Source organism: Kogia breviceps, chromosome 8 (assembly GCF_026419965.1).
Source record: "Kogia breviceps isolate mKogBre1 chromosome 8, mKogBre1 haplotype 1, whole genome shotgun sequence".
In the NCBI taxonomy this organism is placed as follows: Eukaryota; Metazoa; Chordata; class Mammalia; order Artiodactyla; family Physeteridae; genus Kogia; species Kogia breviceps.
In genome coordinates, this window is record NC_081317.1 from 31,717,064 (window position 1) to 31,737,875 (window position 20,812).

Below are 20,812 nucleotides of genomic sequence, written 5' to 3' on the forward strand. Positions count from 1 at the left end.
ACGCAGTCTCAGTAGTTGTAGTGCACAGGCTTAGTTGCTCCACGGCATGTGGGATCTTCCCAGTCCAGGGCTCAAACCCTTGTTCCCTGCATTGGAAGGCAGATTTTTAACCACTGTGCCACCAAAGAAGTCCTTTCTTTCTTTTTTTTTTTTTGGTTGTGTTGGGTTTTCGTTGCTGCACAGGGGTTTTCTCTAGTTGCAGTGAGTGGGGGCTACTCTTTGTTGCAGTGCATGGGCTTCTCATTGTCATGGCTTCTCTTGTTGTGGAGCATAGGCTCTAGGCATGTGGGCTTCAGTAGTTGTGGCACAGGGCCTCAGTAGTTTTGGTGCATGGGCTTAGTTGCTCCATGGTATGTGAGATCTTCCCTGGCCAGGGATCAAACCCGTGTCCCCTGCATTGGCAGGCAGATTCTTAACCACTGCACCACCAGGGAAGCCCTCTAATTTCATTCTTTTGATGTAGCTATGCTGTTTTCCCAGCACCACATATTGAAGAGACTGTCTTTTCTCCATTGTATATTCTTGCCTCCTTTGTTGTAGACTAATTGACCATAGGTGTATAGGTTTATTTCTGGGCATTTTTAAACTGAAGTATACTGAAATATTGTTGATATACAATGTTATGGTAGTTACTACTGTACAGCAAAGTGATTCAGTTACACACACACACACACACACACACACACACACACACACACACACATATATATATATACATTCTTTTTTTATATATTCTTTTCCATTATGGTTTATCATAGGATATTGAATATAGTTCTCTGTGCTATATAGTAGGACCCTGTTGTTTATCCATTCTATTTATAAAAGCTTACATCTGCTAACCCCAAACTCCCACTCTATCCTTCCCCAAGCCCCTCCACCTTGGCAACCACCAGTCTGTTCTTTATGTTCATGATTCTGTTTCTGTTTCATAGAAAGGTTCATTTGTGTCATATTTTAAAGTCCACATATAAGTGATGTAATATGGTATTTTTCTTTCTCTTTCTGACTTGCTTCACTTAGTATGATAATCTCTAGTTGCATCCATGTTGCCACAAATGGCATTATTTCACTCTTTTCTATGGCTGAGTAGTATTCCATTGTATATATGTACCACACCTTCTTCATCCATTCATCTGTCAATGGACCTTTAGGTTGTATTTATGGACTTTCTATCCTGTTCCATTGATCTGTATGTCTGTTTTGGTGCCAGGACCATACTCTTTTGATGACTGTAGCTTTGTAGTATAGTCTGAAGTCAGGGAGCCTGATTCCTTCAGCTTTGTTTTTTTATTTTTCTCAAAATTGCTTTGGCTATTCAGGGTCTTTTTTGCTTGCATACAAATTTAAAAAAATTTTTGTTCTAGTTCTGTCAAAAATTCCATTGGTAATTTGATAAGGATTGCATGTAATCTGTAGATTGCCTTGGGTAGTATAATCATTTTAACAATATTGATTCTTCCAATTCAAGAACACAGTATATCTTTCCATCTGTTTTAGTTGTCTTCAATTTCTTTTATCAGCATCTTAATAGTTTTCAGAGTACGCGTCTTTTGTCTCCTTAGGTAGGTTTATTTCTAGGTATTTTATTCTTTTTGATGCAATGGTAAATGGAATTGGGATTGTTTCCTTAATTTTTCTTTCTGATCTTTTGTTGTTAATGTATAGAAATGCAACAGATTTCTATGTGTTAATTTTGTACCCTGCAACTTTACCAGATTCATTGATGAGCTCTAGTAGTTTTCTGGTAGCATCTTTAGGATTTTCTATGCATAGTATGTCATCTGGAAACAGTGACAGTTTTACTTCTTTTCCAATTTGGATACTTTTTATTTCTTTTTCTCTCTGATTGCTGTGGCTAGGACTTCCAAAACTATGTTGAATGAAAGTGGTGAGAGTGGGCATCATTATCTTATTCCTGATATTAGAGGAAATGCTGTCATATTTTCACCATTGAATATGATATTAGCTATGGGTTTGTCATATATGTTGACAAATATGTTTTATTATGTTGTTATGTTCCCTCTGTGCCCACTTTCTGGAGAGTTTTTAATCATAAATGGATATTGAATTTTATCAAAAGCTTTTTCTGCATCTAATGAGATGATCATATGGTTTTTATTCTTCAATTTGTTAATATGGTGTATGACACTGATTGATTTGTGGATATTGAAAAATCCTTGCATCCCTGGGATAAATCCCACTTGATCATGGTGTATGATCCTTTTAATATATTGTTGGATTCGTTTTGCTAGTATTTTGTTGAGGATTTTTGCATGTATGTTCATCAGTAATATTGGCCTGTAATTTTCTTTTTTTGTGGTGTCTTTGTCTGTTTTTGGAATCAGGGTGATGGTGGCCTTATAGAATGAATTCAGAAGTGTTCCTTCCTCCATAATTTTTTGGAATTGTTTCAGAGGGTTTGTGTTAACGCTTCTCTAAATGTTTGGTAGAGTTCACCTGTGAAGCCATTTGGTCCTGGTCTTTTGTTTGTTAGGGGTTTTTTAATCATAGATTCAATTTCAGCACTTATAATTGGTCTGTTCATATTTTCTGTTTCTTCCTGGTTCAGTCTTGGGAGATTGGACCTTTCTAAGAATTTGTTCATTTCTTCTGTTCATTTTATTGGCATATATTTGCTTGTGGTAGTCTCTTATGGTCCTTTGTATTTCTGTGGTGTTGGTTGTAACTTCTTTTTCATTTCTGATTGTATTGATTTTGGCTCTCTCCCGTTTTTTTTCTTGATGAGTCTGGCTAAAGGTTTATCAATTTTGTTTATCTTTTCAAAGAACCAACTTTTAGTTTCATTGATCTTTTCTATTGTTTTCTTAGTCTCTATTTCATTTATTTTTGCTCTGATTTTTATGATTTCTTTCCTTCTATTAACTTTGGGTTTTGTTTGTTCTTCTTTCTCTAGTTACTTTAGGTATAAGTTTAGGTTGGTTGTTTGATATTTTTCTTATTGCCTGAGGTAAGCTCTTATCAGTATAAACTTCCCTCTTAGAACTGCTTTTGCTTTGTCCCATAGGTTTTGGATTGTCATTTTTCATTTTCAAAAACACGATGATCTGAACTGTTATTTTTTTCACTACACGTTCACATCCTTTCAGTCATTAATTTTTGATCCAGGCTTTTGTGACTCAGGGAGGCCTGGGAGACTGCAGCTTTCCTACAAACAAGAGGCAGGCAGAGGACATGTGGGTGGGGGGTCTGTCCTGGGAAGGCCCCATAGTGTCCGGCTCAGTTACAGTTGGTGATTATAAGATATCCCCATAACAACATGTAACAGAAAGGGCATATGACACTTCCGTAAGGCTCAACAAAACTTGAGTTACTATATTTTGCAACTCAAGATAGACAGAAACTGACAGGGCACTGGAAAAAAAGCAGCCCTATCTACAACAAATTTGTGAATTTTTTTCACTTCACAACATATAATCAGAAGCTATAATAGGACCAGTTTAAATACTTCATCTTAAAAATTTCTCATCCATCAGAGAATAATGGTGGAAACATAGGGTTCTATCCAGCCCAAGGATCATAATATCCATAGTAGAGAGCAGGCTGTGGTTTAACCAAGAACAGAAAATGATTTCACTTTCCCTCTTAGCACAGAGAAGGGGGTCAGAAGACTAAAGGAGGAAGCAGACCTAGTGATTCTGAATATGCACAGCCAAAACTTGCCCAGCTTTGGAGAGTTGAAACCCATTCCAGCCACTGCAAGAAGCTGCAAGATTTCAGTCTGCAGGTTACATGTATTCAGAAAAGGAAAAGGGGCTATTGGTAATTTTAAAAAATATATGGAAGAAGGAAGAAAGCGTAGGAGGGAGGGAGGAAGAAAACTCAGCCTCCGCAGAGTACAAGCTAAATATGTCAGAGGCTCCATGAACATTACAAATGACCCAAAACAAGACAGCTGTGCCCAGGATGTATGATTCCCATACGGTTAGGTGCTGCCTGATATGTAAAGCACAGTGGTCCCGCTCCAGGCCATCTCTGCATAATTGAGAGTTGAGATGAGAATTCCATTTTAAAGTGGCTTAAAGTATCCACTGGGGAAGCATGTTGAAGGTCAGGGTCTCTTTCCATTTTAAACCCATTTGGCACCAGAATAGGACCCCCTTTTTATTCTTCCAGTTTCTCCTCATCCTTACCCTATTACAAATAAACAATTAACTGTATTCATACAAATAGTATAGAGTAATAAATTATCAGGAGGGAAAAGTAAGGCTGGGTAAGAGAGTAGGAAGTACAGAGAGGAGTGTGATTTTATAATTGATGGTCATGCTCATTAATATGATGACCTTTAAGAAGAGATTTGGGCATGGGGGAGCAGGATATGCATGGAGCTGTCTGGAAGACAGCATGCCAAGCAAAGGGAAGAAAAATAACAAAACTCCTGAGGTGTGAAAATGCCTGGTGGATTTGAGGAACTGCGCAAAATCCAGTGCAACTAAAGCAAAACAATCAAAACAAAAAGTGGATGTTGAAAAGAGAGAAATAGTAGGGACCTAATTATGTAAGGCCTTATAACCCTTTACTCACAGCAGCACCAGAGGGTTCTGAGAAGAGGAATGTGATGATCTATCTGTTCTTTGCATAATAGAATCACTCTAGCAGCTGTTATGAAAATAAATTGTAGGGGAGTAAGCGCCAAAGCAAGACCAGTTAAAACATAATGGAAATAATCCATTTAAGAGATGATGTCTTGGACCAGGAGAGTAACTGTGAAGGTGTTTTAGAAAGAGTAAGATTATGGATACATTTTGAAAGTATATCTATCTGGTTTGCTGATGGGTTGGATTTATCATGTGATAGAAAGAGAGGGGACCAGGATGACTTCAGGTTTTTGGTCTGAGCTAGTTACTGTTTACGAAGATAGGCAAGGATCAAATGGCATGAAACCTGCAATAAATTCTTCCACAAGATTAGGGCTAGTAAAATGTTTGCCCACATGAATTTGTTTTAAAATTAGAGTTCTGTAATCCATCATGTTCCCTTCTATGTCCTGGTCATTATAAACAGAATTAGGTTTAATAATAGTGTAACTTCCTTTAGGAAGAATTTATATATATATTTTTTCATTTTCCTCAAGTTTTGATTCCTTTTTCTGTTGTGCATTTGTTCTTGGCATACTTATAATTTTCCTCTAAGATGCCTCAAATACATTTTGAAATTAATTACAGCAATAAAGAAAAATAAAACAATAACAATATTTCCTCCAATTGTGTTCTTCCAGGAATGCCAAGGGTCCATAATACCTCCTTGAAATTTAGTATATTTTATAAAATATATTTGAATATAACAGATGGAAAGAGGATTAAAATTTATATTTTTTCCTAAATGGCTATAAGCTCATGAATAAGAGTTTTCACATTTCTAGTATAAAATAATATATTCTCATATTAATGTATTTTTAAAAGTGTATTATTTTCATCCAAGCATTGATGGTTTCAGAAGTAATTTACTATAATATATATATCAAATAGTATCTGAAAAATGTTCAAAGAAATATGTCCCTGTTATAGTAGATGTTATGCTAATACTTGCCCAGATTATAGGCAACGCACACAGTAACTGAGTCTCCAGGGATGTTACAGAGCATCTCTTGACATAGTACACACTGCAATTATAGCAAGGATGTCAAATATGAGACTGTCAATTAAGCAATATTTGAAATCTATCTGAATTAAAATGTTGCTAAGCCCTATTACTCTGAAGAAGAAAAAAAGGAAGGGAAGACAATATATACCCTCAACTTATATCTTTGGGAAAATATATGCTATGTATAATATGTATAAATTTATATCATATAAAATATAAATTAACATCTTTTTTCACATGAAGATCCCAGCTTAACTCTAAATTTGAGAATTAAAGATGACTTCCCACTTTGGCCACTTGGGAAGAATTTATATAGAGACTTACAAGTGTTAGAGATTGAAAATTTCATGGACAATCTTAAAAATAAGGTATCAATCTATCTATTTACACTTATAAATTTTAATGTTATCTTAACAATATTATAAAAGACACCTAACAGAAAAGTACATTTTCCATTTATGTACTGAAAGTAAGTGATTTCATTTTTTATATAATCTTCCTTGGTTTTTGTCTATATGCATAATTTATATCCTTACAATTAGTATATGTATTTTATATTCTATTTTTTCACTTAGCATTATATTATAAGCACATTTATAAGTTCTTACATAGCCTGTATAAATTATAATGTATTCACTGTGTAGCATTTAATTGAGTGGTTCTGTAATGCATTCAAGTCATTTTTGTTAGACATTAACATCATCTCTGTTTTGAAAATATGGAAAATGCTCAAAAGACTATATCTAGGTATATATCTGTTTTTTCTCCTTTGACTTAAGATAGGATTTCCTGAATGAAACATAATATACATATTATGGCCCATAATACTATAATCCTTTTCCAAGTTTATATTTTTACTTCTAATTATATATATATATATATATATATATATATATACACACACACACACACACACACACATACACATACATACATATTTGCCATTTTTAACATGCCAAGTTGGACCAGAATCTTTTTTTTAAGTTTACTAATTTAATAATTATAAAACACTTATTATTTAAATTGTTTTCTATGTGTTACTTTACTGACAAACTAATAATATAAGTTGTCATTCTATTCTTCTTATATATTTTCAATCTAATAATTTTGACTGCCCAATAGATATATTTGCTCATTTCCCAAATGACTAAGAATACATATGAACTTTGGTTTGATCTGTATACATCTTCATTTAGGCTTTGCCAGTAAAATTTCCTAGGGCAGTTTCCTGTTCTCTCTCTGGCTGAGATTTTAGTTCTTCCTCTAAATTAAAATAAGCCATGATTTAAATTCCTGTGATTGAGTGATAGATATGCTGCTGGTGCTTAACAGTATTTAATTAATACTCTTTAATTAAAAGTGAAATTTTCCTTCCCACACCCTTTGAACTATAATTACATCTAGGGATTGCTACTGTGTTTGCTAAGAACTTACCCAGAAGACACAAATGGGAAATATTCTACATAGAGCACCAGATCCTAAACTGAGACTAATGTTCATTCCATTATTGAACAGGCCTTTGTAGAGTCCCTGCTGGGTGTAAGCCCAGCTTGTTTTTGCTAAATCTCTACTGACCAGAGGCAGTTTACTTAATATCATTATATTTCAGGTTTTCTATCAGCAAATGGGGTATTTTTCTTTGCACATTATTTGAAATATCGACATTAAAGTCATTTAATAGAAGTTAGAACAGTCTGGTTTGTGCAGCTAGAATAATATTACTTACCCTCTACCTCCATGTTGTATAACATCATAGAAGATGGTACAAGTTAAGTTTCTTAGTGCTACTGGGACCACTCATAGGTAGAGTATGAGAAATGTTTAAGGCACCAACTGTAACATTTTTGGTTTTATTATCTATGTATACAGTATGCTATGTCCCTGGCAACATGAGGAAATCGCTAAAGGAACATGTCCTACATTGGGACAGCTGTCCAAATACAGAGCAAATTACATATTATCCCTAAGGAGGAAAGAGAAAAATCATGCCCACCTGTGATGTCTGGGGGAGCCTACTCTAAGCTCCCACAACTTCATTAATGAAGTTATTCTATTAACAAGACTTTGGAAGACAGTGGAAAAATTCAAGCAAAAGTTAAAGTTTTAGTAATCAGGTCAGTTGGGTGATATTAGGAGGGAAGTGTGCTAAAGATTCTGGGCTTCCAACAAGTTTCTGGTTCTAAAGAACCTGATTGGCATAAACAAAGAGCAGCACAACTTTTAGCATATGAGTCTCTGGAAGATATTTTGATCAAAGTTTCAATTTTTCATAAGATTTTGTGTTAGTAGGCAGAGTAACTGGGCCAGAACTAAGGAGGAAGAATACAGGCAGAAGCACATTCCTAGGGAATCATTGAAAGTAGGGGTGGGCTTCATATTTGAAGGTCTCTGGTTATTCAGGCTTCGACACTAGTTGAAGTTCAGTTAGTTTGAAGTTTTGGGTTTGGCTGGTGAGAAGTTGACTTTATAATGCAGAAGAGGCGACAGAAGATGATCCACCCTATCCCTCAGATGAGAGGAAGTAACTTCAAGTCTCAGCTGATTGGAGTTAGGATCGATGGCCCCTTGCTAGCTGACTGGCATGGCAACCTACACATAGGGCCATGATTTAATTTTAGTTACACAGAGCTGGGGAAACAGAGCCAGGGCCAAGGCATTGAAGGTTTCACTGTTTAGTACTGACTGAGGTAGCTGTTTTTAGAGTAAAGTATAAATTAATAAATCTTTAACTCCATACATCACCAAGAGTACATGGCATTCTCTGAAGACATGTAAGGATGCTTGCAACCCTCATTGCAAAATAGAAAAATCAAGTTCATAAAGCTCATTAAATAAGCTACAATACAGCTTATAATCCTCCATTACATATAAACGAAGGCAATTACTAGTTGAGGCTATGGACTTTCCATATTCATTTTCTGGTAGTTATTATCATAATAACAATAATAGGTAACAATTACTGAAAACTTACAATGCCATGGATACTATTCTAAGCATTTAACACATATTAACCCTATTGTTCCTCCAATAAAACTATGATTTAGAAACTACTATCTTCTCCATTTTATAGAGGAAGGAACTCATGCACAAAGTAGTAAAGTAACTTTTCTAAGATCACACAGTTAGTAAGTTATAGGGCCAGGACATTAATCCAGAAAAAATGAATTCCCAAGCATTATGGAAACAAACTATGTTTTTATTTTTTAAAGCCTCTTATTTTAAATATTCACTAGAGATAGAGTAATTAGTTTATCTACTCTAAAACCAAGGTACATCATGGCCTGTAATGGGATTATGAAAAGAGAGAAGAAGGATGCATAAACAATTGTATTAAGATGTATCTTTTTAAACAAAGTATCCGTGAAACAAAAATATGGAGAAAGGAAAATACAAGTAAATGTTTGGGAGTACATTTTTAGCTACAGAAAACTAATTTGACATTTAACTTTTTTGAAAATCAGTGAAATAACTTCTGATATTTTCCTCTTTTATATATACATATAATCCTTTGTTGCATTTATATATTACTATAAGATGTGGAAAGAAATCCTTTAGATACCTGTTTATTTGGCTTTCCCTAAAATATATTTCTTACATTTTTCTTTCAAATGTTATGTCTGAAGGTAGAAATTATTAAACTGGTATAAGCAATTATAATTCTACAGATCTTGTAAATGTGTTCTGTGTATTTCCTGTTCTTTTTAGAAAATTCTTATTTCTTACTTTCTGATTTTGTTTCTTTCTTTATCAAGGCCTGTGCCTTCCTTTTAAGTTCACAGTTGGAAGTAAAATTCTTAGGACATTGCCTTGCATAAAATTAGCTCCTAATATATATTAGTTATTACTTGATCATTGTTGCTGTCTGCAAAAGAATGGGTAACCAGGATAATGGCTGGAACTATTCACTAAATTGCCACTAGAGGGAGGACTAAATATGTTTTGTGCATTGTGATAATCGACACACTGTAGGCAGTTGTACATAAGGAGCTGGATGGGAAGAAGCAAAAAAAGGAAATTGTAAGAGCACAATGGAGTGGAGGATGGCAGTGCCAGGAAGCAACGAGGAAGCAATGCTGGGGCGAATCTGATGTGTTTTATGGGGCACAGCACTAGTTGTCAAAAACTAATAATAGATCCACATAGTAGGAATAACAGAAGATCACAAAAAAACACTTTGCCTTCTAGATATAAAAGCCTGGCCCATTTCTCTACGTTTTGAAATTACTGTCAGACAATGTTAATGAGATTTTGAAGCTAAAAGTGCCTAATGAATAATCTGTAAACTCTAATGTTTGTTCTGTGTCAGCTTTATTCAATTATTCTTCTTTCTCCACCATTGTCCAGCAAAGTGATAGGAATTCCTAGGAGTGCTGGGCAGGATATGCCAAGTAAAGGGCACATTTTTTAAAGCAAAAGAGACCTTTTAGCAACAGAAATGTTATAAATGACCTGTGAATTCAAATGATCAAGAAATATTTTCAGGGGGCTTCCTTGGTGGTGCAGTGGTTAAGAATCCACCAACCAATGCAGGGGACATGGGTTCGAGCCCTGGTCCAGGAAGATCCCACATACCACAGAACAACTAAGCCCATGTGCCACAACTACTGAGCTTGCGTGCCACAGCTACTGAAGCCCGCTTGCCTAGAGCCCGTGCTCCGCAACAAGAGAAGCCACCGCAATGAGAAGCCCACGCACTGCAGTGAAGAGTAGCCCCTGCTCCCTGAAACTAGAGAAAGCTCGCGTGTAGCAATGAAGACCCAACATAGACAAAAATAAATAAATTTAAAAAAAAAAAAAAAGAAATACTTTCAAGAAATGACTAGCCACTCTTATTTCCTCCACCATCCTGGACAAATTTTAAAAAGAACAAGTTGGGACTTCCCTGGTGGCACAGTGATTAAGAATCCACCTGCCAGTGCAGGGGACACGGGTTCAAGCCCTGGTCTGGGAAGATCCCACATGCTGTGGAGCAACTAGCCTGTGCACCACAACTACTGAGCCTGCGCTCTAGAGCCTGCGAACCACAACTACAGAGCCCACGTGCCACAGCTACTGAAGCCCACGTGCCTAGAGACCGTGCTCCACATCAAGAGAAGCCACCTCAATGCAAAGCCCACGCACCGCAATGCAGAGTAGCCCCCGCTCGCCGCAACTAGACAAAACCCGCGTGTAGCAACGAAGACCCAATGCAGCCATAAATAAATAAATAAATTTATATTTTTTAAAAAATTACCTTACAGTAGTGGTTCTCAAACTTGCCTGTGTATCAGAGTCACTTGGAAATCTTAGCAAATCACAAATTGCCATCCCCACTCCTACAGTTTCTGATTTAGGAAGTCTGGAGTAGGTCCTGAGAATTTTCATTTTAACAAGTTCCCAGATAATGGCAATGATGTTGCTAGTCTGTGGATCATATTTTTAGTACCAGTGCCCTATAAGCTGCCCTGAGACAATCAATTCAATCAATTAAAGCAGCAGTCTGGTGAAGCTCAATCATAGGCTTGACTCTAAAATTGGCTGGGGAGCAGATTCTAATGTTAAAATAAATAAATAAATAAATAAATAAATAAATAAATAAATAAATAAATAAAATTAAATAAAAAGGACTCAGTACACATGCTTTATAATTACAAATCAATTGTATCATGACATAGTAGAAGTTATGCATTATATTGAATTAAGTCCACAGGGCACTAATGCCCAATTGTTGGCCGAAGTGTTAGAGTTTTCCTTTCAATTATTTTCTTTGAATCTCATAACAAGAAATATTTTTTTCCCTTTTAAAATAAAAAGTCTTTGTCATTCTTCTGCCATTTCTTCATCTCTTCCAGTTTCTCAACTTCAACTAAAATGATGTAAAAGTATTTGACACAATGTGTCTCATGTATTCTTCACAATCATAAGTATCACTGATATTTTTAGCAGATACTTAGTAAGTTTGTATAATCATCTTGCAAATTGGGTGCTTGTTTTTACATTATTTTAATAATGGACTTTAATATTGTGTTTCTTTTTTATGTTTTTTAAATATAATTGTTACTGAGTTTCATGATTCCTCAACACACACACCCAGGGTTCAGTTTAATCTTATCTATTTCACATACTGGATTGCTGTCAGGCCCTTATTCTTCTTTTTTCAGTTGACCTATAATATTTCATCTTTCCTGTTTTTCTCCAGATACTTTTCACCCTTTCATAACATTGTTCATATTGGAATTCCTTTACCCCGTTCTTCATGAGCTTAGGAACAAGATGAGTATGAAGATGGTGACAGCATTTCAAAAGCTCTCCTTAAATTTGATCAATCTGAAGGTGAGAAATATCTGTCATATTATTAATTAGCACCACGTAACAAACAGGATTGTTTGGCAGAGTCCATTAATTTTCATCTGTTTTTTCTGACATTGAGAATATGACTGTTGCTTCTACTTTGATTGGTCAGTCAATTTACAAGTAAAATAATACATGTGGAGGCAAAAGCTAATTCTAGTGCTGTCACTGGAATATATTGCCTTCAATTCCAGTTGTCTGGATAAATTCCAAGTCATGCCTTCTAAGTTTTAAATGTTAGCTCTTTAGTTCTAGCAACAAAATATAATCCAAAAATATAATTTTTAATTAAAAAAATCCCAAAGCTAGATATGCTTTGAATTTTAAATATATATTTATATTTATCTAAATTATCTTCATTTTACTGCCTAGCAACCTGTTCAGTGGAAAGCAATATTCACAAATTCATTTTATCATATTTTAATTGGTTTATTTTGTCATATTAAATTGCTTGGTTTATCCATCCTATCTTGGGAGTACTTTATCCCAACCAATTTAATAGTAATAAATAAAACATCATAGAAGTTATTTTTAATTGTGCAGGAGGTTATTGTATTTACTTATTTTTAATAATCTACTTTGAATTAATTTCAAACTCTCAGAAAAGTTTTAAGAACTATGCAAATCTTCCCGTATGTCCAGATTCCCTAATTGTTAACATTTTACTCTCTCTCTCTCTCTCTCCTCTCTTCTATTGACATATTGCCCATTATTTCCAAACATGCCAGTATGCATTTTCCCCAAAGACGCTCATATATAACATCTCTTCAGTCCTCCCAATCAGGAAATCAACATCAATAGCAGACTGCCATCCAGATCACAGAACCCAATTCAAAATCACCAAATGTCAAGTATGCCTATTTTTCCTTTCTGGTCCAGGAACCAGTCCAGGATCATGCATTGCATTAAGTTGTCTCGTCTCCTCAGTGTCCTTTAATCTTGAACAGTTTCTCAGTCTTTTCCTGTCTTTCACGGGTAAAAAAATATACAGGCATTTCTTTTGGTAAAAGGACAACAACCAGGGTCCATCTGATGTTTCCTTATGATCCATCTCAGGGCCGCGTACCCTGGTCTGGAACACCATGGAAGTGATATGCTCTTTTCAGGGCATCCCCTCAGGAAGCACATCGTGTTGACCCATCCTATCACTGGTTATGTCAACCTGGATCACCTGGTCAAGTTATTGCCTGCCAAGTTTCTCTATCATAGAGTGACTGTGTTTCCTTTTTAATTAAGTATTTTGTGGGTTGATACTGTAAGACTGTGAATATCCTGATCCATAACAAATCAGTCCTGCAGCCTTAGTATCCACTGACAAATCCTGAACACATTACCACTATCATTGATGGCAAATAATAAAGCACATTTTGATGGTCAAATATTCCCATATTTGGTGAGTGAGTTCTCTTTCAAGATAGCACCTATGTCCTTTTGGAATGTTCTCATTTTCTTTTAGCATTTCCTTATTTTTGGCACAACGTGCTCCAGGTTCATCTTGTTCTTTCTCTGACCATTCCTAGAATCATCCACTTTTATAATGAGCTCTGGTTCCTTTCAGTGGAGGCTGGTATTTAGAAACAAAGATCTCAGTGCTCAGTGTGTTCATTGCTACTGGGGCACCATTGCTTCTGGGCCTTCTCAGCCTACAGAGAATGATAGAGTTAAGAAATATATACACATCTCTATTTCCAAATCTTTCTATGAATATATACTAAAAAAACATCTCTTCATACTTCTACCTTCAATTCCAGTCTAACACTGCAGGGTTCTTTCTATATTTGTAAATCCCTTCCTGGCCCCTATTATTCTCAATATATCTACTTGTTTATACATAAAGGAGAGAGGCACTCAGCAGCCTCTCTTGACTCTATCACCACTACCACTTCCACAGCTATAAGTCCTATAACCACCTCCATTGCCATTTCCTTGGCTTTAGAGCATGTTATAACCTCCCCCCACAGCCATCCTCCACCCTGCCTCACCACTGCTTCCTTGGCTATACTGTCACCTCTCTGTGCTCCTTACCCTCACTCTTCTTAGAGACTTGACAGCAACTATATTTTAATCTTCTATATAGCAAAGAATGCTGACTTACTGGGAAAATAATCTTACGTTGTGAGTAGCACCAAGGCAAAAGTTATCTCAGTAGATTGCACAATTAAACATGATCTAAAGATGATTAAAGACAACTAGGGCCCAAGTAAAGGTAGAAACGTTATGGCATTTGGTTTCTGCCCCATATCAGCTCCAAAGTTAGCAATTCTCTTCTGCTACTCTGTCCAACACGCACACTTCATTTCCTGTCAACAGCATTAAACACTGCTAACTACTCCTTTCTGGAAAAATTCCTTTCTGTTAACCTTCTATGCCATGGCTTTTGATGAGTAAAGAAATCAGGATTTTTTCCAACATAGTACAACATAGTTCTAGAAAGTGACAGCATGCTGTGGATGATAAAATGATTCCTATAATTGAATTAATTCCATAGATGCATGGACTTGAGATCAGAAAGGATAAGGGCAGATATATCCTCTAAAATATCTCTGGATAGAGGAGCTCCACCCAAATGATTGTGGTTTGTGCCAGTTTAATTATATATTCATATGTATTTATATTTATGTAATTTATATATAAAGTTTTCCATCTTTAAATCTGAACCTGTCAGTGCTTATAAAATGTGCTTCTTATAAATAGCATATAGTTGGTCAGTTGGTCATTGTTTTTTGTCAGATTTGACAATCTCCATCTTTTAGTTAAGGTGCTTAGTCCATTCACATTTAATACAGTTATTCATATGTTTAGGCTTAAGTCTGTCCTCTTGGAGTTTAATTTCTGTTGGTCATAATCTTTGTTTCTTTTTTCTTTTCATAACTTTTTTGTTTTTGAGAATTCCATTTTACCTCTTCTTGACTGTATAGTTATGCCACTTCGTGTGATTTATTTAGTGCTAACTTTTCATAGTATAGTATGCATCTTTAAATTATCACCAGTTGCCTTAAAAAATATTTCACCACTTCATAAACAATGTAAGATTATTAAAACAGTACACTTTCAAATATGATCATCCCACCCTTAAATTTTTGTTGTCATATATTTTGTACCTACATACACTATAAACTCTACATTATATTCTTAGTATTCTTAATTTAAACAGTTAACAGTCTTTAAATATATTTACATTTAGAGAGAGAGGATTTTTTAAAAAGAGCTTCTTTATTTCTTATCACATTTACCAGGTACTTCCTGAGGTTCTCCATTCCTACCCCAAATGTCTGGTTTCTATCTGCATAATTTCCTTTTGGCTTAATTTCCTTTGGCATTTCTTTAGCATGTTTCGTAGTGTACATCTTATAGAGACAAAATCTGTTTTTGTTGGTCTAAAAATGTCTATATGTTGCCTTAATTTTTGAAGAGTATGCTGCTTGATATGGAATTCTTGGTAGATAAGGGGTTTTTTTTTCTATTTTAGCACATTAAAGATGCTGTTCTTTTGCCTTCTGTCTTCTGTTATTTCTGAGGATATTTCAGCCATATTTCATATTGTTGTTCCCTTATATACTATATGTTTTTATTATGCTTTCAAGATTGTGTCTTCATCTTCATCTGTAGCAATATGTCTCTGATGTCCCTAGGTATGGTTATCTTTGTGGATACCCTAATTGGTGTTTTCTAAGCATCTTGGATATATGATAATGTATTTTATGTTTTGAAAAATTCTTAGCCAATATGCATTCAAATACTTCTTTTGCTCCACTGTTTCTGCTTTATCCTTCTGGAACTATAATTACATGCATACTAGACTGTTTCATAGTATCCTTACAGATCTCAGATGCACTGCTTATCCATTACTCATTTTCTCTCTTTGTTTCTGTTTGGGTCATTTCTGTTGACGTGTTTTCAAGTTTACTGATTATTTCCCTTGCTATGTTCAGTCTATTGATTAGCCTATCCAAAAATTTCTTTATTTTTATATTATGTTTCTTATATCCAGCATTTTAATTTGCCTCTTTTTGTAATTTCCATCTCTCTGTCCTTCTCATGGATGTTGTCCACTGCTACTACTAGCTCCTTTAATATATTTATTATAGTTAGGTTCTCATGGTACTTCCTGGTGCTTCTAATATTTGTCCATCTCTGAGTCTGTCTCTGTGGACATTTTTGTCTCTTGACAAAGCATCATATTTTCTTGCCTCTTCAGATTTCTCATATTTTAAAAAAATTGAATGCCAAAATTGTATGTAATGTAACATTAAAGGTTAAAGTAAATAATATTTATCAGAAATAAGAATGTTTCTTCTTCTATTAGATGGGTGGGTAGGTTGTGGGGGAGTGATTCAATCTGCTTTGTATTGAGCTAGGATTAGGCTTTGTGGTAGTTTTAGTTAGATTCAATTTCCTACAGACTTCAGATTATTTGACAGCAGAATCAAAACCCTCCCCCTTCGCATAACTTAGGTCCTGGGTACCTTGAGGGCTTTCATTCCTCCTATGTTTCCCTCAGCCTTCAGCAGACTCTGTGTTCTTACACCTCAGGGAGACCTCTTTCTGTTACCTTGACCCACCCCACCTCTCCAGCAATAGACAGCTGCTGCCTCATACCCAGTGTAAGATATGGGATGCTTGAGGGATTTCTCTAAGATCTTTTATTATGCCTTCAGACTTCATCAGGCCTTGCATTAGTTTACTACTGCTGCTGTAACAGACTACCAAAACTTAGAGGCTTAAAACAACACACATTTATTTTACAATTCTGGAGGTTGGAAGTCTGAAAAATAGGTCTCACTGAGCTAAAATGAAGGTGTTGGCTGGGCTGTATTCCTTCTGGATGCATTGGGTAAGAATCTGTTTCCTAGCCCCTTTCTGGTTTCGAGGGGCCAACCTTCTTTCCTTGGCTGATGGCTCCCTTTTATCTTCAAACCCAGAAACTGCATCAGTCCAAATCTCTGCTTCCATGGTCACATCTCCTCTCACATTATGATTTTCTGCCTCCCATTTTCACTCATAAGTACCCTTATGATGATATTGGACACAACTGGTTAGTCTAGGATAATCTCCCCATGTCAGTATCCTTAACTTAATTCCATCTGCAAAGTTCCTTTGGCTATCTAAGGTAATATAATCACAGGTTCTGAAGATTAGGACTTAGATATCTTTGGGAGACCATTATTCTGCCAACCACAGATTCCCTGTGCCTCTACTTCTGGAAGGTCTCTCCCAGGTACCTGGCTCTGCCCAAGCCATGGAAGTCCTGCTGCCATATATCCAATTTGAGTGTCAGGGTACCTATGGGGTTTCTCAATTCTCATGACTGTCCTTATATTTCAGTAAGCTCCACGTACCTCTGACTCAGGGGGTTCTCTCTCAAATCTCCTGCCACTCTCCAGCTGTGCATGACCATGTTTAATATTCAGTGAAAAACCCAGGATGCCTGTATGGTTCTGCTCCATTACCTGTTCAGGTTTCAGGCTTCACATACAATGAGTGCCTAGACCTCACTGGGGAGTCTCTCTCATCAGCTCTCCTGTCACTTCTCCAGCCACAAGTAGTCACCACTTCATACTGTCTCAAGGCCTGGAGTACTTGTGGAGTTCTGTTGATTCTTCTCCTATCAGCCTGCTTGGCACACAGGTGCTAAGAGAGTACCTCAATTCTCTTGCCTACAATCTTTTTCATATGCGTGCTCTGTTAAGGCCCACTAGAAAGAGTTGTGAGTGTGTGCATGTTCTACTGTGTCTAGGGCTCCCAGGGATGGTTCACAGACATGGCAGCACATACCCTAGTCTTTTAAAAAAGTTAATATTTTATCTTCTGACCTTAACTTTAACAGCATAGTCCCCTCCTTTCCTCTTCATCAATGATGAGTGCAGTATGAGTCTGTTTTTTCCTAACAAGAGCCTATTACTTAATGAATTTTAGCTTAGTAGGTTTCTTTGATCTCACTTCTCTGATGAAATTTTTAAAACTGTGATTTTGTAGGTTTTCCTACATTATCTAATTGATAGAGTGAAAGCAATATTCTGCTGTGTTTTTTTACACACACACATTCTAAGTAGAACAGAATTTTTCCAGTTTATAATTGGAACATTGAAGGGCAGGGTGACCCCAGCTAGCATACTGGTTACAAATGGGGCTTGCCCAGGATTGTTTTAAATTCTAGTGCTACACCCATCTACATACCTGACTCAACTACTACTCAAGATTTGATCCAAGATTTTGTCTTCACAAATGGCTGCTAAATTATTTGATGAAAGGTGAAGGAAAGACTAAATTTACACAATATTGATTGTGTTCGTTCACAGAATTACACCTTAAAATCAAAAGAAGGTTTTAGAAGCTTTTCTTAGATGTACTTTAAAGCTCTTATCTTGGGTATTCTTGGTTACAAGTTACAGATAGAAATTTGGGCAGTATTTACAGTTGCTGAGAGTAATTGGCTCCAAATTTTTCCTAAATATGAGTAAGGAAGAAAGCTGTTGTGAAAGCACTATCTATCTATTGACACAAACTTTCTTTTAAAATCGAAGGTTTTGCAGGAAGGGGATAGGAAGTCTTTGGTCATGATATTGGGACTGTTCAGGATGTATATTGTCCTTTATCTACTGGTAAAGAACCTCTGGGGCACAGACTTCTATTGTAGATAAACAAGCACTGAGACTTCTGGTAAAGACTATATGCCATCTGAAACCAGGGATACCCTTAGCAACTGCAATGCCAGAAAATTATGGCTAGACTATACCACAGAGATGTTACAATACTGACAGGAATATGAAGCAGGGCAGTGAAAAACGCTGTCAAGGAGCCACTCCGGCTTAGGAGCTGTTTGCAGCATTAAAACAGAAAATGCTTCAGGGTGTGCAACTGGCTGCTGAGCAGAATCAAATGAGTTCTCAGTAAAATGGAGAACACCTGTGGTGTACACATATCAAATTCTGACCATCAGAAAAAAAAATCTTCCTCACATGTCTTAAAAATGTGAAAGGCTTTTGGAAAGAGCTGTATACAAAGTGGCTACTTTGCAGAAAAGGAAGAACAAAGCTTGGTTAGAGAAAATAGTAATGGGACTATTTACAGTAAAACTCTGTTAGAAAACCTCATTTGGCAGAGAATATCTGCAGGGATCTTCCTAATCTTCCCTGATGTAATTCTCCCTCTTAGTAGAAAAGGAAGAGAAGGAGGTAGCATTTGCTGCTCTTAGGGAATAACCTGTTAGGGCAGACCCAACTCAGAGCTGGAGTGTGGGAGTGGAAAATCCTATGTCCTAATTCAAATTCATTATGCTTAAGGCTTCTGAGGAGTGAAGATAGTTAGGATCCTCCCTCTGAAAAAAAGCTTCCAGAGCAGACACACAGCCCTGACAGCAAATTAATTCCACCAATGTGCTCCTAAGGTGGCAGATGGTCACAAAAAAGATAGCTGTGACAAATCAACAAATTACCTCCTGGGACTTAGCAAATAAGCATGCCTGAAGCCACCCCAGGAAAAGTTTTAGCAATCTGACTCTCTACACTGCCAAGGACCAACTATTGGAACATGATCCCAGATACAGCTGGGGATATCTCCTAGCAGAAATGTTTGACAGAACTTGATACAAGATGCTCATGGGAGTAAATTCCATGACTTGGTAAAGCTGTGCTTATGGGAAGAATGGATATTACTTGGCAAACTTCACCATAATGAGAATTGAACTGTAGTGATGGGCTTGCTCAGGAAGCATAGGCAAAATGAGATATAATCAGAGATAAACCTTTATGACCACAAGTTGCCCACTCTACCTCTTAGGGCAAAGACTCCAGAGTCAGAGGATGAGAGTATATGCTATCAAAGGGTACATAATCTCAGCATGCATACGTAAGGAAACTAATGTGAGCTGGAATTCAGAAGATAGAAAATGTGTGACAGCACAGTGATTCTCAAACTAACATTTATATGAATCACCTGAGGATCTTGTTAAAAACGTTCTGATTCTGCATTTCTCACAAGCTCTCATGTGATGTGGGTGCTGCCCTCCAGAGACCACAGTATAAGTAGCATGGAGACAGAACTACGGTAGGGATAGTAATCCCACCCTCCTAGCTAAACCTAAACATTACAGGGCTGTTTTCAAAAATATTTCTTAAAGAAGGCATATCTCCAGAGTGAATGATTCACTGGTAGTTTATTTTCTGCTGCTTGTGTTCCTCTGCTGTAGTCATTGTCCTTGGAACTCCAGAAACAACCAGGCTGCCTCATCCTACCAAGGCATGGTTAGCACTCAAGATTCCCTAAGACCATAACAAGGACAGGTGTGGAGCCGAGGATGGGAATAGATGTGACTCTTACCTCACTGCTATCACTGTCAGCTTGGGGCAAAACATTACATTCTGGGAGCTGAATTAGGCAGGATTTTGCACACAAATTCCATAGGTGAACATGATACACTAGAATATTTGTCTTAACTCATTAAATTTATCAAACATTTTTTTACTACATAGTGACAAGTTTATTATGAAAACTTGATCAGAAAATAGCGTATAAGAGATGTGGTAAGTTCTTTCAAAAAATTGGGTTTGTACAGAATGGAATGTCGTTGTTGATCTTATGTTATATATAAGTTATTTGACGTAGATGCCAACGTGCATCTGAATGTAGAGGTGGCTGATCCAGATGCTACTTTCAGCAGGTGTAGCAAAAAGACTACAGTTTTTCCCCAGACTGTTCCTTGAATGGGTATTATTAGATAACATCTGCTTTTTCCTGCTCATAAACCTTTAATTGAAGTCTGCTCCACACTACCAGTCTAGTTATACTTATTTGGGTCAGGTTTGTTTGAGGCCCTAAAAAAAAAGACATACATCAGTTTAAGATTCAAAGTCAGCCCTGCCAAGAAATGGTAACAAGGCAA

General features: G+C 36.4%; 1 protein-coding gene across 2 annotated transcripts in view; it reads left to right on the top strand.

Annotated features, from left to right (window-relative positions):
* SMC2 (structural maintenance of chromosomes 2) overlaps positions 1-20,812 on the top strand; it is a 624,541-nt gene that overhangs the window by 216,923 nt on the left and 386,806 nt on the right. For both annotated transcript variants that reach the window (XM_067041100.1, XM_067041102.1), the window contains exon 3: positions 11,780-11,913. The gene's annotated coding sequence lies outside the window, so the exon portion shown is untranslated. The remainder of the gene's footprint in view (positions 1-11,779; positions 11,914-20,812) is intronic.